Source organism: Balaenoptera borealis, assembly GCF_965194805.1.
Source record: "Balaenoptera borealis genome assembly, chromosome: 14".
NCBI lineage: Eukaryota > Metazoa > Chordata > Mammalia > Artiodactyla > Balaenopteridae > Balaenoptera > Balaenoptera borealis.
In genome coordinates this window covers 16035990-16050622 of record NC_138875.1, presented here as the reverse complement: position 1 = coordinate 16050622, position 14633 = coordinate 16035990, and the positions used below count along the sequence as shown (strand labels likewise).

At 42.5% G+C, this 14633-nt stretch overlaps 1 protein-coding gene across 1 annotated transcript in view; it reads right to left on the bottom strand.

The window, feature by feature from the left end:
• Positions 1 to 14633, bottom strand: part of ALPK2 (alpha kinase 2) — an 87211-nt gene that overhangs the window by 69720 nt on the left and 2858 nt on the right.

The following is a 14633-nucleotide window of genomic DNA, read 5'->3' as shown; positions in this document are numbered from 1 at the left end:
TGACTGCCCTGCGGTCAGAAGGTATGTTCTGGGCATGACCTTCCCAGGACGCTTTCTCCTGGAGTCCAGCCACTTCACAGGCATTCTCAGGCCAGGAGCTCCTCTGGACACCAGTGCGGACATGGAGACATTCGAGGCATCCTAATTCTAGAGTGGATTAGATGTGGAGTCCATGACTCTGTCCTTTCTCCCTGAGGCTCCCTGAGTTCCAAAATGTTATACTTTATTTATTTATTTTTTATTGTTATTAATTTTTTGGCCGCGCAGCTTGTGGGATCCTAGTTCCCCGACCAGGGATCAGACCCCGGCCCCCTGCAGTGGAAGTGTCGAGTCCTAACCACTGGACCGCCAGGGAATTCCCAACATACTTACTTTAAATGAAGCTGGCCTCGTTCTGGGTAGAATTGCCATTTTTCTTGTTGTTTTCTCTTCCGTGTCAGATTTTGAAGCCAAAGACAACTAGAATTTGCATAGTCTGTGTCATAAATGGGCTCCTTCTCTGATGTCTGAAGTAAAAACCTAAGGAATATCCTGACTTGCTCTGAGGTGCTTTGTTTTAAAAATTATCCTTTCTGTCTGCATTAGTTTTTTATAGCTGCTGTAACTAATTACCACAAACTTAGTCACTTAAAAAGATACGAATTGATTATCTTACAGTTCTGGAAGTCAGAAGTCAGACATGGATCTCACTGGGCTAAAATCAAGTTATCGGCAGGGCTGCATTCCTTCCAGAAGCTCCAGAGAAGAAATCCCTTGCCTTTTCCAGCTTCTAGAGGCTGCCCGCTTTCCTTGCCTCATGCCCCATTCCTCCATCTTCAAAGCCAGCAGCACAGCATCTTCCAATCTCTCTCTGACTCTTCTCCCTCCCTCTCTCACTTAGAAGGACTTCTGTGACTACATTTGGACCCCTGGGAAATCCAGGGTAGTCTCCCATCTCAAAACCTTTAACTTATTCACATTTGCGAAGTCCCTTTTGCCATGTAAGGTAACATATCCACGGGTTCTGGGGACTAGGGCATGGACCTAATCTTTCGGGGGCATTGTTCTGCCTACCACACTGTCAACTGAACCTGGGCAATCTGCTGGGTGGTCCCTCGGCCAGCATCCTCATTCCACAGGGAGAAGAAATTGGGGTGTGCTTGCTTTTCCAGAATTGTGGAATTTTCCCAATCAGAGTTTTGAGGTAGTTAAAATGCTGACTTTCCAGATCCTAATTCTCAGTGACTTGTGCCCCAAAACGGTCAGTGATAGATTTAGAAACTATGTGTTATAGGCTGAATTATTTCCCCACCCCCAAATTCATGTGTTGAAGCTCAGAATGTGACTGTACTTGGAAACAGGGCCTTTAAAGAGGTGAATAAGGTAAAGTAAGGTCATTAGGGTGGCCCTTAATCCAATATGACTGGTGTCATTATAAGAGGAGATTAGGATATAGACAGACAGCAGACACGTGCACCCACAGAGAGATGACCGCACGAATGCCCAGTGAGAAGGCAGCCACCTCAAGCCAAGGAGAAAGGCCTGAGAACTAGCCAGCTCTGCTGACCCCTTGCCCTTGCCCTTCTAGCCTCCAGAACTTCGAGAAAATAAATTTCTGTTGTTTAAACCATTCAGTCTGTGGTATTTTATGATGGCAACCCTAGTAGTAAACTAAAGCACTACTTTTCCATATTTATACCTTCATATCATTTGAAATGAATGATCACAGTTCAAATCTTTTCATATTATTTTGGTTGACAATGTTTCTGGAGTGCTTGTCACGCTTGCTGGATTGATAACCCCTTTTGTACATGGGCCTTTCAGATCACAGGGCAATGTTCAATTCAACATTTATTGAGCTCTTCTTTTTTTTTTTCTTTTTTTAATTAATTAATTTATTTATTTATGGCTGTGTTGGGTCTTCGTTTCTGTGCGAGGGCTTTCTCTAGTTGCGGCAAGCGGGGGCCACTCTTCATCGCGGTGCGCGGGCCTCTCACTGTCGCGGCCTCTCTTGTCGCGGAGCACAGGCTCCAGACGCGCAGGCTCAGTAATCGTAGCTCACGGGCCCAGTTGCTCCGCGGCCTGTGGGATCTTCCCAGACCAGGGCTCGAACCCGTGTCCCCTGCATTGGCAGGCAGATTCTCAACCACTGCGCCACCAGGGAAGCCCTATTGAGCTCTTCTAAGGAGTGGGTACTGTGTGCTCAGTAAGGCTCACCGCTGACCGTGAGGAATTCACAGTCCAGCAGGGCAGAGGAATCAGGATAGTGTGCATCTAGTCCAGGGTGATGGACGGGAGAGGCTCTGCATGAAGAGCTGTAGGACAAAGCAGAGGGAGTGACCTGGGGGGCAGATGAGCCCAGGTGACTGAGGAGCTAGGGGGCAGGCATAATCCAAATCTGCCTTGGGGACGATTAGATAATTTCATACACAATCTGGATTTTGGAACCAGTTAATGGGGTTCTTTTTCCTGAACGATCCCGGCTCTTTTCTCAAACTTCGGTGGCCCTCAGCAGTAGCAGCAGCAGCAGTTTCAGTTTGTGGTGTGTTGACCTGATTGCCTTAGGGAATCTGAATTCCATTTTTCCCACTTAAAATAAACGTGCCGTGTTCCTGTTAATTAACATCTTTGAGCCTTGTGGGCCGGCTCACACTTTTATTACAAGGATTGAAGGAAATAGCAAACGCGGGGCATTCGTACAGCACTAGGAACATGAAGACACTCAATAAAGGGTGATTATTTTTGTGGATGAGGAGACACTTCTGTTTCTCCCCACAGGCAGTGCAAACTTTTGACCAAGTATAGAAGCTGAGATGATGATCAAGAAGTGTACCTCCAAGTCAATGTCATCTTCTAACTACACAACTGACTGATATGGCTTATTCCTTATTGCTTAGTTTTGGTAAGTAACAATTCCGTTTCAGAAAAATGCCTTACTACAGTGTCATATACCTGCCATGCAATGAACACAAAAATATCAAAATCACCATTCATAAGAACACAGCTTCCCAGTGAATAGACTAACCTCTGGTATAAATCAGATACAAATAGAAGCTATTTTAAACTATAGGGATGATCATTAGTAATTTACGACATTAGTGCACCAAATGGCTCCCAAATTACCTGGGGCTGTGAATTCTGAGGGTGACTTAATATCTTAGTCAGCTTAGACTGCTCTAACAAAATACCATAGACTGGGTGGCTTAAACACCAGAATTTTTTTTTTTAAACATCTTTATCGGAGTATAATTGCTTTACAATGGTGTGTTAGTTTCTGCTGTATAACAAAGTGAATCAGTTATACATATACATATATCCCCATACCTCTTCCCTCTTGCATCTCCCTCCCTCCGACCCTTCCTATCCCACCCCTCTAGGTGGTCACAAAGCACCAGCTGATCTCCCTGTGCTATGCGGCTGCTTCCTACTAGCATCTATTTTACATTTGGTAGTGTATATATGTCCATGCCACTCTCTCACTTTGTCCCATCTTACCCTTCCCCCTCCCCGTATCCTCAAGTCCATTCTCTAGTAGGTCTGCGTCTTTATTCCTGTCCTGCCCCTAGGTTCTTTATGACCTTTTTTTTTTTTCTTAGATTCCATATATATGTGTTAGCACACGGTATTTGTTTTTCTCTTTCTGACTTACTTCACTCTGTATGACAGACTCTAGGTCCATCCACCTCACTACAAATAACTCAATTTCGTTTCTTTTTATGGCTGAGTAATATTCCATACACCAGAATTTTATTTCTCATAGATCTGGAGAACCAACTCGGTTCCTGGTGAGAGCTCTCCTTCTGGCCTGCATACAGTACAGCTGCCTCCCCATGGTCTCTCCTCTTTTTCTTATAAGGTCTCTAATCCCACTGTGGGGGGGTCCACCCTCACGAACTCATCTAAACCTAATTACCTCGAACATTGTCAGATTTATCCATTTTTCTTTCCCTTTACGCTTAGACAGACTTTCCTCACCTTGAGATCCACATTTCCTTCCATTTTATTTGATATTTTTTTTTGGTAGCTGATATTTTTTTTTTGGTATTTTTTTGAATTAAGGACTCACAGGACTTTAGTGCCTGGGAAACAGAGATCTTCTTGTTGAATCCCTTCAGTTCACACTGAGGAAAGAGGCCTCAAGAGGAGGAGAAATGACACAAGGACGTGCAGCTGGTCACTGGCAGAACCAGGACTAGAATCGAGGATTCCTAGGCCCCAGTCTGTTTTCCTTTTCAAAACACTAGTTTTGGGCTTCCCTGGTGGCACAGCAGTTGAGAATCTGCGTGCCAATGCAGGGGACACGGGTTCGAGCCCTGGTCTGGGAAGATCCCACATGCTGCGGAGCAACTAGGCCCGTGAGCCACAGCTACTGAGCCTGATGAAGAGTGGCCCCGGCTTGCTGCAACTAGAGAAAGCCCTCGCACAGAAACGAAGACCCAACACAGCCAAAAATAAATAATAATAAATAAATAATAAGTAAATTTTTTAAAAAACAAAAACAAAAAAACCCACTAGTTTTACTCTATGACATATATCACAGAAAGATCCTTTTTGACCCACCTCCTACAGTATTGGAAATAAAAAGAAATGGGACCTAATGAAACTTAAAAGCTTTTGCACAGCAAAGGAAACCGTAAACAAAATGAAAAGACAACCCTCAGAATCGGAGAAAATACCTGCAAGTGAAGCAAATGACAAAGGATTAATCTCCAAAATATACAACCAGCTCATGCAGCTCAATATCAAAAAAACAAACAACCCAATCCAAAAATGGGCAGAAGACCTAAATAGACATTTCTCCAAAGAAGACACACAGATGGCCAAGAGGCACATGAAAAGATGCTCAACATCACTAATTATTAGAGAAATGCAAATCAAAACCACAATAAGGTATCACCTCACACAGGTCAGAATGGCCATCATCAAAAAATCTACAAACAATAAATGCTGGAGAGGGTGTGGAGAAAAGGGAATCCTCTTGCACTGTTGGTGGGCATGTAAATTGATACAGCCACTATGGAGAACAGTATGGAGGTTCCTTAAAAAACTAAAAATAAAACTACCATATGACCCAGCAATCCCATTACTGGGCATATACCCTGAGCAAACCATAATTCAAAAAGAGACATGTACCACAATGTTCATTGCAGCACTATTTACAATAGCCAGGACATGGAAGCAACCTAAGTGTCCATCAACAGATGAATGGATAAAGATGTGGCACATATATACAATGGAATATTACTCAGCCATAAAAAGAAACAAAATTGAGTTATTTGTAGTGAGGTGGACGGACCTAGAGTCTGTCATACAGATTGAAGTAAGTCAGAAAGAGAAAAACAAATACTGTATGCTAACACATTTATATGTAATCTAAAACTTTTTTAAAAAAATGGTTCTGATGAATCTGGGGGCAGGACAGGAACAAAGACACAGATGTAGAGAATGGACTTGAGGACACGGGGAGGGGGAAGAGTAAGCTGGGACAAAGTGAGAGAGTGGCATGGACATATATACACTACCAAATGTAAAATAGATAGCTAGGGGGAAGCAGCTGCATAGCACAGGGAGATCAGCTCGGTGCTTTGTGACCACCTACAGGGGTGGGATAGGGAGGGTGGGAAGCTCAAGAGGGAGGGGATATGGGGATATATGTATACATATAGCTGATTCACTTTGTTATACAGCAGAAACTAACACACCATTGTAAAGCAATTATACTCCAATAAAGATGTAAAAAAAGAAATTAAAATTAAATTAAATTCTAAACACCACTAGTTTTCAATAATACAGGTAATAAATGAATACAGTTTCCTTTTAAAATATTACATTACTAATCACCCTTCTGAATGCAATATTCCTATTTCCCTCCCTAGAGTTAGTCACCATTATCATTTTGGTGTGTATCCTTCCAGACTTAAAAAAAATAATTTTATGTGTATATATATGTATGCATAAGAACATACACTATTCTGGGTTAGTTTGGAGGGCATAAATGGTATCATGTTCCATGGATCATGCTGCACTATACCTTTCTCTTTATATTATGTTTTGAGATGCCCATCATCTGAACAGGCCACATTTTATTTAGCTGTTTCTGCATAACTGTTTCCTTAGACAAACAATTCTGCAAAACATATTATGGTACACAGGCCTCCTGGGGCCCGTGTGTAAGCTCTTCTTGAGAGTAGATACCGAAAAGTGACACTGCTGCCCTTCTTCATGTTAAAAGATAGCACCAAATTACATTCTTGCTGGCAGTGAACCCATTTCTCCATAATCTCAATAACTCGATGTTATCAGCCTTTAAATCTTTTGTCTGTCTGATGGGTGAAAATGTTACATCGTTTAAATTTATATTTTCCTAATTACTCACAAGATTGTACATCTTCTCATATGTTTAATAACCATTTATATTCTCTCTTCTATGAAGTTCATATTTATTTACTTTTACCTTTTTAAAATTTCAGTTGTTAAGGGTACTTTCCTTATCTATTTGTTTTTTATATGCCTTGGAAATTAATCTTTGTCTCTTACACGTTTGACATATTTTTCCTGGTGCGTCACTTTCGTTTAATTTTGTTTACAGTATTTGTTGTTATATAAAATTTTTAATTTGATGTAATCAAAACTATCACATTTTTTGTCTCTGTTGTTGTTGTTGATGTTCTTTACATCCCAAGAAGATCTTGTGGCTTTCAAGGTCATAAAAATAGTTTCCAATACTTTTTCCAGTAGTTTATAGTTTGTGTTTTTTTATATTTAACTCAAAGATCCATCTGGGGCTTCCCTGGCTGTGCAGTGGTTAAGAATCCGCCTGCCAATGCAGGGGACACGGGTTTGAGCTCTGGTCCAGAAAGATCCCACATGCCATGGAGCAACTAAGCCCGTGTGCCACAACTACTGAGCCTGTGCTCTACAGCCCATGAGCCACAACTACTGAAGCCCTCACGCCACAACTACTGAAGCTCACATGCCTAGAACCCGTGCGCCGCAACAAGAGAAGCCACCGCAATGAGAAGCCGGCGCACCGCAACAAAGAACAGCCCCCGCTCGCCACAAAAGAAAGCCCGCATGCAGCAACAAAGACCCAATGCAGCCAAAAATAAATAAAGAAATTAATTAATTAATTAATTTTTTTAAAAAGCTCCATCTGGAGTTTATTTGAGGTCCATTGGTCTTATTTTTTTCCCCACACGGATGGCTAGTTGTGTCAACTTTGAAGATTTTGCTTCTTCCCTAAAACTTGGCTATTTCTATCTTAAACCAAATTCCAATATATTCTTAGGTCTGATTCTGTTCTCTCAACTCACTTTGGTTTATCTATTTATCTGTTTGGGGCTACTACCGCACTGTTCTGATTATCATAGCTTTAGCATTCATATTGATAGATGGTTGGTTAACCCAATATTTTTTCGGTCCCATTTCAGTGAAGCAAGTTCACTTTCAGTCATAGCAAAAAAAAAAAGACCAATAAGGCATGTCTCTGGCACTCAGCTCCCACCCAAGGCAGTGATGAGAGATTTGCTACAGGGACTAAAGCCCATCCTCGCAGCCAAAGGACCCTTCTCTCACCAGCCTCTCCTGCTGCCACCCAAATTCTTGTCCCGGCCCTACTCCTCAAAATAAAACTCAGCTGTAGATGGCACACCTGTTTTGGATTAGTTACAATAAATCAGGATCTGTATTTATTTCAGTGGCTGGACAGGTGAAGCCCAAGCTGCATTTATAGCAAGCCAACTAGAAAGCAGAGAAAAGTCCAAGTCATGAGGTTTTTTCCTCTTAGGGCAAAGGGGTTACACTTGACAAGCCCTAAACTTCCTGTTGTTTCCAAAATTCTGTGATTCTTTACAGGAACGCCCCAAGTTGTAGTATTCACACTAGGTCTCATTCTAGTTAAGCCCATGGCTTAAATTCTGCTCAGGAGAATCACTTAGAGAGCTAATTAAAGGTGCAGATACAACAAGTCTTGGGTAAAATTCAGAGATCTGTATCTTTAAACAAGCACCTTAGCAGGTGATTCCAGCGCAAGTCATCCCGGCCCCCACTTGGAGGCAGTGCCCTGAGGACTTGGAGCCCCTGAGCAGGAGGCCTTTGTGCCCCCGTAGCACAGGGGGACTCTATAACACGTGTTCTGTAATGAGGTAGCCCGATGAAATCAGTCACTAGGGAATGACATCAGTATTAACGTAGATGCTGCACTGGTTCGTGGGCAATTTTTCCTAGGTTAATGGCCCCTAAATAGCTGGAGTAAACTATAGAATCTTGAGCAGTAAAGGGAATAGCCTTTAACTCAGCTTTTGCATTGGCAGCAGGGACCCTTTTTAGTCGTATTTTAACAAAATTAAAAATGAAGCCTGGGGGGGTGGGGGAGGGATGGACTGAGGAACTGGGGTTGGGAGATGCCAACTATTACACATAGAATGGATAAACAGCAAGGTCCTACTGTAGAGCACAGGGAACTATATTCAATCTCTTGTAAGAACTATAATGGGAAAGAATCTGAATAAAAATATATAGATATATGTATAACTGAGTCACTTTGCTGTACAGCAGAAATTAACACAACATTGTAAATCAACTAGACCTCAATTTAAAAATAAATAAAATTAAAAAAAAAAAAAGAAGCCTGCCCCAGTGCTCCTCCCTCTTCAGAGGCACACTCCAGGCCTGGGTCATTTGAAGGCAGGTGGCACCGCCCAGGCCCAGCTTCACAGACGGCTCCACAGAGACCCATTTCTGTTTTTGCGTCTCAGCCTCCAGCTGCCCTGACTAAAGGGCTGCCAGCACTTCCACTCAGTGACCTTGTGTATATTTAATCTCTGCCGTGGAGGCCTTCAGCCAACCTGAGCCGCCTCCCTGGGTGGTCCAAGGGAACTTCTTGCATTCATTTTTTGCTTTTGTCTCTAGTTTTTAAATGGTCTGTTTATGAAATAACCTGCAGGGAATACTAATTTCCCCAGAAGGCCTAATATTTTAGCTGTGATTTTGCAGAATGTGAGGTGTTGCAGGAATGCATACACTGCACCAGAGCAGAAACAACTTATCTGTGGAGAATGCCCACTGCCTCGATTTGAAAAGTAGTATTGAATAACCTGGCACTTTGTTCCTTGGCTAAGATTGCAGGAAATCAGGCACAAGGGGCTCCAGAATCCTTGAGGGAGCGCTTTCATGAGGGGTACAACCTCTCAGGAAAGGTGGCCCTGCTCTGCCGGTGTGGGACCTGGAACCCCCAGGGTGACACTTGCATTCCACTCCCTGAGGGCCTTAGAACCACCAAAATCAGGACATCTGGGGGTGGGGCTTGGGCACCTGTATATTTTGAAAAGCAGGGATGGTTCTAAAGCACAGCTAAGATTCTCAATCTTACAGGTTCAGAGAATCATTTGGGAGCTTTTAAAACCCTCAGTGCCCAAGCCACACTGCAGACAAATTACATCAGAATCTTGTAAGGGGAGTGAGGCACGGGGGCAGTACTCAGGCATCAGAATGGTTTAAGGTCCAAGGTGATCCCAGGTACAGCAGGGTTGAGACCATTGCCTTACGGTCTCAGTGGGAAAGATCTCTTCTTGCAGACCAGGACTTTTGGAACTTTAGTGTGCATACAAATCTCCTAAGAATTGGGCTAAAATTGCAAATTCTGACTCAGCAAGACTGGGGCGGGGCTTGAGATTCTGCATTTTGCCAAGCTGGTCTGCAGACCACAAGGTGAGTAGCAAGGCTGTAGGTACTAACGAGCTTCCGTTGATTTTTTTTTTTTTAACATCTTTATTGGAGTATAATTGCTTTACAATGGTGTGTTAGTTTCTGCTGTATAACAAAGTGAATCAGCTATACATATACATATATCCCCATATCTCTTCCCTCTTGCCTCTCCCTCCCTCCCACCCTCCCTGTCCCACCCCTCTAGGTGGTCACAAAGCACCAGCTGATCTCCCTGTGCTACGTGGCTGCTTCCCACTAGCTTTTGGTTTTACATTTGGTAGTGTATGTATGTCCATGGCACGCTTTCACTTTGTCTCAGCTTACCCTTCCCCCTCCCCGTGTCCTCAAGTCCATTCTCTAGTAGGTCTGCGTCTTTATTCCCATCCTGCCCCTAGGTTCTTCATGACCATTTTTTTTTTTTTTAGATTCCATATATATGTGTTAGCATATGGTATTTGTTTTTCTCTTTTTGACTTACTTCACTCTGTATGACAGACTCTAGGTCTATCCACCTCACTACAAATAACTCAATTTCGTTTCTTTTTATGGCTGAGTAATATTCCATTGTATATATGTGCCACATCTTCTTTATCCATTCATCTGTCAATGGACACCTAGGTGGCTTCCATGTCCTGGCTATTGTAAATAGAGCTGCAGTGAACATTGTGGTACACGACTCTTTTTGAATTATGGTTTGCTCAGGGTATATGCCCAGTAGTGGGATTGCTGGGTCGTATGGTAGTTCTATTTTTAGTTTTTTAAGGAACCTCCCTACTGTTCTCCATAGTGGCTGTATCAATTTACATTCCCACCAACAGTGCAAGAGGGTTCCTTTTTCTCCACACCCTCTCCAGCATTTATTGTTTGTAGATTTTTTGATGATGGCCGTTGATTATTTAACACCGACTGAGTACAACGCTGCAGTGAGCAGCGATCACGCAGGTCCAGGATGGTAATGGGTTTAGGCAGAAGTGGCACAGTGGGCTTTGTGATTAAAAACAAAGCAAATGTTTGTGTTACTCCCTGGGTCAGCCGTGGAGTAGTGCTGACAAGGGGCGTGACTGCCAAGTTCTGAGAGTTGAGTGATTATAAACTTCAGCCCTTCCCATCGTCAGCAGAAAGCTGGCTTATCCGCCTTCCTGAGTCAGTGCTAACAGCTGTTATTTGGGGTGATGCATTTTCTTATGCAGATGAATTCGAATCTCAGATTGTTCTGTCCCAGATATGAAAACTATATTGCAAGAAGGTTTAGATTATCGGCTTATATTTTCCTATGCTTTAAAAGAATTTTACTGGAGACCTACTCTGTGCCCTGCCTGTCACTGGGTGGCCATGCACATTTCAAGCTGCCATATACCGTGTTATTACACTGCCTGACTAGCTACTCGGCTGCACTTAGATGAACTTTCCTACCGCATTTATCACATGAGCCTACACAAGTGGCACATTTCTGTAGATCTTTCTACACACACACACACACACACACACACAAACACACACACACACACAGAAGTACAAGTAAACCTGGGAAAATCTGAATAAGATCAACAGATGGTATCAATGTCAATGTCTTGGTTGTGAAAATTATGCTATAGTTTTGCCAAATGTTACCATCGGGGGAAGCTGGGCACAGTGTACAGCGCTCTCTCTGTCTCATTTCTTACAACTATATGTGCACGTACAATATCTCATTAAAAATTTCAATTAAAAAAAGGTATTAACACCTCTTGTAGCCAGCCAAGAGGAGGCTGATATGGGGAGAAAGGACATATGGATTAAGAAGGTAAATAATAAATTAAAAAACGAAAATACTTATTAAATGTTAACTGCATAATAGGTACTGTCCTGAGCATTTAATGCAAGGCTTTAATCCGTACAACACTCTGTGAGGTGCTGGTGGTTGTTATTATTATTGTTATTATTATTATTTTGTTTTAGATGAGGAAACTGGGGCTGGGAGAGCTTAAGTAGTTTTTCCCAGGGCACAGACTCAGAAAGCAGTAGGGCAGGAACCAAACTCAGGTCCAGAGCTCACCACACTATACAAAGAATGAGGACAAGAATGCTGTTTCTCTGGAAGGAGAAATCGTAGTTAGGGATGAGGAAAGTGCTTTAGGGGAAGTACAATTTGAAGGACCTGCACCTTGGCCTTGAAAGACTAGGTGAGCTGAGCTAGCAACAAGCCGAGTGAGGGCGTTCCAGGCCAGAAGATGGAAAAAACACATTCTGTCTGAGAAAAGTCTTTCTTTTCCAGATAAGGTAGCCAGTGTGTATGTCTGCTTTGCCTCTCAGAGGTAAATAGAAGCAATATTGTGGAAGGTCTTGAATGCCAGGGGGATGTGGTAAGATCTTCCTGGATCTAGTTAGCAGTTTGTGAGAGCTGATAAGGCACCGGCAAGGCCAAGGTTGTATCTGAATCACCAGCATTCACAAGGGAAGCCGAATGCAAAGCCTGGACAGTTTAGCATAAACCAATCCATCCCCAGGGCCAGAAGAGCAATGGGTAGCAATTTCCTAGTGGAAAGGTGGTATGTGAGGGGAACCAAGGAATGTACTTATGACAATGAAGGCCATAAAGTAGTTGAGACCAATGATTATTAGAATCATACATGACTGTACCTGGAATTCACAGCAAAAGCAGTTCTAAGAGGGAAGTTTATAGCAATACAATCTTACCTCAGGAAACAAAAATCTCAAATAAACAACCTAGCCTTACACCTAAAGCAACTAGAGAAAAGAAGAACAAACAAAACCTAAAGTTAGTAGAAGGAAAGAAATCATAAAGATCAGAGCAGAAGTAAATGAAATAGAGATGAAGAAAACAATAGCAAAGATTAGTGAAACTAAAAGCTGGTTCTTTGAGAAGATAAACAAAATTGACAAACCTTTAGCCAGACTCATTAAGAAAAAAAGGGAGAGGACTTAATCTAGTTATCTAGTACCATATGGCTATTTACTCATTCAATTATTGAGTGCCTATTATGTGACCAGTTCTATTCCAAGGGCTTGGGACATTTCAGTGAACAAAACAGTGACCAAACTCACTACCATCATGGAGCTCACCCTTTATGCTTAGTGCTGATTCCTGGTCAGGAAGAGTCTTAACTATCAGAACCTAAGAATACATTTCCATACTGTACACTTGAGTTCCCATGATCCCAAAGAGCAATGCAAATCTCTCTGGGGTGAAGCTGGGCAGCTATGCAGCAGGACAGACACAGTACTTCTGATTTAAGAGTGAGGATGATCTTACCCCCGTGTGGCTACAGGGAAACTTAAGAGGGGCAGACTGGCCGGCCCCGCCTCTGAATTGGATCAAGAAAGCAAGATCAGAACCAAGGTGAAGGATTGGCAGTGTGACCCTTGAAGATGACTCAAGTTAGTCTGGGGTACCCTTTCAGTTTTCCACTCCCAAACTGGGATTAATTTAGGAATCTTCCATAAATGTAGAGCAACTGGGGGCTTTCCAGTCTTAGCCTGGGTAAGTACTATTTCAAGACAAATCAGAACAAGATGGCTTTGCCTTGTTAGAGTGGGAAAGGAAGACAGCAAATAAGGACTCCTGGATTCAGTTTAGTCTACACGTTTGCCTTGTTCTTGTAATGTAGAATTAGAGATATGGAATTTTTCTCAGAATGCTAAAAGCAATACACAGATGAAGAGAAAATACTAAAAGATAAGATGCTGGTCACTGTTTCTACTGATAGTCACCTTCAAGGTAAGTGAATCAGGCAAGAGTCAGGAGAGGGCAAATTTATTAATATTACCTTCAACCAAGGATTTTTAACCATTTCAAATTTTAAGTTCCCACGAGCCTCAGATGTCTGAGAATAAATATTTTAAATGTCTTTTGACTTAGTTATGGAAAGATTCACCAATCTTGGGCTGTTTTTTTTTTTTTTTTTTTTGAGCAATATTATAAAAAATTTGATTCAGTTCCCAATGACCCCCTAATGCTTTGGTGTCACATTTGCAATGATATTTAGCCATTTCCTGTAAATGTGGCTATGCTGTGTACATGTGTAAGAAATACAGACATCTCCTACAGTTAGAGAGTAACCTTTTGCATGCGTAAAAGAAACCCACACTCACTATGCCACTATACCTGAGGCAAAACGTTCCTGCTTTAGTTAAGGGTCAATAAATGCCACAAGTACAGAGATCCTGTTTCTAACTTGGGGCTACACAGAACTATTTAATATATAGCTTCTACTCACATTGTCCCTTGAGTGAGAGGTCGGCTCTGCTACTGAGAACAGCAGAGTGAGAAATGGCCCCTCTACCTGCAGAATGCAAGCTATTTAAAAATTCATGTCCAGTCTCCTGAGATAATTGCCTTGGTCATGTGTGAAACCACAGATGGGACCTTGAGCTGATAGCTGGCGAGGTGGGTGTGCCTCCATGAATGTGTGACTGTGTGAGCAAGAGTCCCATTAGAAGTTTGGCAGAGACAAGAGTGTCCCAGGGACCGCCCGTTCTATTTCACTGCGTTGCCAGGACACAAGTGAGCTTCCTGGTCCCCAGGGATCTCCATCTCAGAATTCAGGATGACAAAGGGGGCTCCTTCCTTGAGCGCCTCTCAACTTTTGGCAGCTGAGGGAGCTAGGCATTGCCTCCCACAGTGATGGGTCGAAAACTAACATTGTCAATAGCCCCCTCTCCTTCACTTACTTTTTTGGGGCCACTTTGCTCCCCCCTTCCCCCTGCTCCACACACAACCTTTAATAATTGAAGTAATTTGCCCAGTGAAATGCTCAACATGGATAAACGACTGTGAAAAGGCACTTAGCTGAGTCAGGAAGAGCATTTTATGAGTAGAAAGGGAAATGCTATGTTTACTGACATGGAAAAATTTACATTATAACTTAATTTTGTATTACTTTTTGGCCAAACCGCCTCCATAAACTCCTCTTGGGCATGAATCTGTGGTCACTGGTGTGTTAAACAAC